This window comes from Elephantulus edwardii, unplaced genomic scaffold (assembly GCF_000299155.1).
Source record: "Elephantulus edwardii isolate Elephantulus edwardi_28Jun2011 unplaced genomic scaffold, EleEdw1.0 scaffold00010, whole genome shotgun sequence".
Lineage (NCBI taxonomy): Eukaryota > Metazoa > Chordata > Mammalia > Macroscelidea > Macroscelididae > Elephantulus > Elephantulus edwardii.
In genome coordinates this window covers 15,952,698-15,955,867 of record NW_006399760.1, presented here as the reverse complement: position 1 = coordinate 15,955,867, position 3,170 = coordinate 15,952,698, and positions in this window count along the sequence as shown.

Here is a 3,170-nt window from a genome sequence, read left to right as displayed (position 1 = left end):
TCTGACAGCTTGTATCTTAAGCTTTCTTGGCTTCTGTGATTCCAAACACGTCAACTGCTGACATTTTTTTTTCTTTTGACCAGTGTCTCTTAAGTTTAGTTGTACTGTCTCCAAGGGAAGGTGACGTGTCCTGTAGAACTCCTGTGTAGATTATGTTTTCCTTTCTGCGGCCCGAGGGCCCGCCGGTTTTTCTGTGTACCTGAAAGATGCCTCTTCGCTATTATCCGAGGTGACTTTCCCCAGTGCACAGCTTCCTGGCTTCCCTTCCGCCCAAGGAGCATGTTCTCCCGCAGGTTTTTCTGTTTACCTGACTGAAAGATGCCTCTTCGCTATTATCCGAGGTGACTTCCCCCGGTGTGCAGCTTCCTGGCTTCCCTTCTGCCCAGGAGCACGTTCTCCCTCCGGTTTTTCTGTGTAGTAGTTGTTTGAAGCTGTCTCTTTTCGTATTTGAATGACTTGTCCTCTGAACTCTACCTCTAATACAATAGCTACTTGCACTTTTCTGTTCTCAGGGTTTTCAAAGGTCTGTTATTTCAGAAGTGGATGACCAGGCCTGCTTTCTAGTCAGTCTTAATTTAGGAGTTCTGATGCATCTTGTCCACCATGGGTGACCCTTTCGGCATTTGGCACACAAATGTGTGATCCTGCATCACAGCAACCCACGAGTTGCACTGCTGCATACTTGCTGTTGTTATGTGCTGTCAAATTGCTTACCACTCATTACAACCCTATGTACAACAGCCCTAAATCTTGCTCTATCATGTGCCAATCTTATTGTCTCTGACACACCTACCCTCACTACCCAGTGACTGAATCAATCCACCTAATTGAGGGTCTTCCTCTCTTGCACTGTCCCTCCACCGTCCCAAAAATGATACTCCTCTCCAAGGACTCTTCCCTTCTTGGAACATGCCCAAAGAATGTCAAAAGACAAAATCTCAGAATTCTTGTCTCCAACGAGCAGCCTGGTTTCACCCTTTCTAGGAAGTACCTGTTTGTTCTCCTAGTAGTCCATGATATATTCAATACTCTTCTTCAGCACCACAGGACAAAGGCTTCTATCATCTCTAGTCATTGTCCAGCTCTCTGATGCAATTGCAAAGACCATGACCTGGATCAGGTGCACCCTAGGTTCCAGACTGACATTGGTGCTCTTCGGTACTCTGGAGAGGTCCCTGACAGTATGCTTTCCCAATGCAATTCATCTTAATTTCCTGCCTACTGGTAGTAAAAGTGTTGATTGTGGGACCTAGTAAACTGAAGGTGCTAACAATCTCAATCTCTTCACCATCTATCATGATGCTGCTAATGGTCCAGTGGTGAGAATATTTGTTTTCTTTATATCAGCTTCAATCCATACTTAAGACTGCAGTTCTTGACTTTCTGCAATTAATGCTTAAAGTTCTTCTTCATTTCAGCAAGCAGGGTTGTGTCCAACCTGCATAATGCAGATGTTGATGAGTCTTCCACCAATCCTGATTCCACATTTCTCCTCATAGAGCTCAGACTTCCAGATGATCTTTTCTGCATATACATTGAAAAGGTATGAAGATAGGACACATTTCTGGTATACACCCTTCCCAATTTTGAATCATGCAGTGTTTCCTTACTCTGTTCTGATGACTACCTCCTGGTGCAAGTATAGGTTTCACATAAGTACAATCAAGTGTTCTGAGATTCCCGTTCTTCTCAGAGTTAGCCACAGTTTGTTGTGATCCACACAGTCAGATGTCTTTGCATAGTAAATGAAACACAGCCAAGATCCAGCTAACATTAGATATAATATCCAGAATACTATGGCCTCTTCTAAACTCAGCCTGAACTTCTAGCTGTTCTCTCTTGATGTGCTGTTCCAGTTATTCTTGGAGAGTTTTTAACAGAATCTTTCTTGCATGTGATATTAATGATATTGTTTGATAATTTCCGCATGCTGTTGAAACATCTTTCTTTGGAATGGGAACAAATATGGATCTCTTCCAGTCAGTTGGCTAGGTCAATGTCCTCCAGAGTTCTTGGCACAACTTAGTGAGTGCATCCAGGACAGCATGTTTGTTGAAATATGTCAATTGGTTTGCCATCAATTCCTGGGGTCATGTTTTTTGCCCATAGTTTTAGAGGAGCTTGAACTTCTTCCTTCATCATCATGGCTCTTGCTCATACATTGTTTCATGAAATTCCTGCGTATCCGCCAATTTCTTTAGTTACAATGACTCTGTATACTCTTTCCATCTTCTTTTAATGCTTCCTGGATCATTAATATTCTGCCCAAAGTATCCTTAATATTGCAACTTGAGGCTTGAATTTATTCTTCAATTCCTTCAGCTTTAGAAATGCCAAGCAAGTTAGGCCCTTTTGATTTTCTGACTCCAACTCTTTGCACATTTCATTATAATACTTTATTTTGTCTTCTTGTGTGGCCCTTTGAAATCTGTTCAGCTCCTTAATTTCTTCCCTTTGTTTTGGATTCTTGCTGCTCTAATGCAATATTCAGAGTCTCTTCTGACATCCAACTTAGTATTTTATTCCTCCTCTGTCTTTGTAATGACCTTTTCATTCTTTATGAATGTTATTCTTGACATCTTCCCACAGCTCATATGGTCTTTTTCATTAGAGTTCAAGGCTTTAAACCTATTTCCGAGATTATTTTGAAATTCGAGTGGGATAAACTGAAGGTGTAATTTTGGTTTCTGTGGATTTGAATTGATTTTCCTTAGCTTCAGCTTAAACTCACATCTGAGTAGTTGGTGGTCTGTTCCACAATCAGCACCTGCCCTACTTTTCACAGCTGATATTGAGCTTCTCCAGCAATTCTTTCCACAGATGTAATTGATCTGATTCCTATGCTTACCATCAGGTGAAATCCATGTATACAGCCTGTGTTTGTTTCTTATAAAAAAGTATTTGCAATTAATACATCATTAATTGTACAGAATTCTATCATTCTCTCTCCAGCTTCATTTCTCTCACCACGTCCATGTTTTCCAACCACTGATCCTTCTTCTCTGTTCCCAACTTTTGCATTCCAGTCACCCATTATTATTAATGCATCTTGATTGCATGTTCAATCGATTTCTGAACACAAAATTGGTATAAATCTTCTATTTCCTCCTCTTTATCTCTAGTTGTTGGTGCATATGTTTGAATGATAGTGGTATCCCCTGGACTTCCTT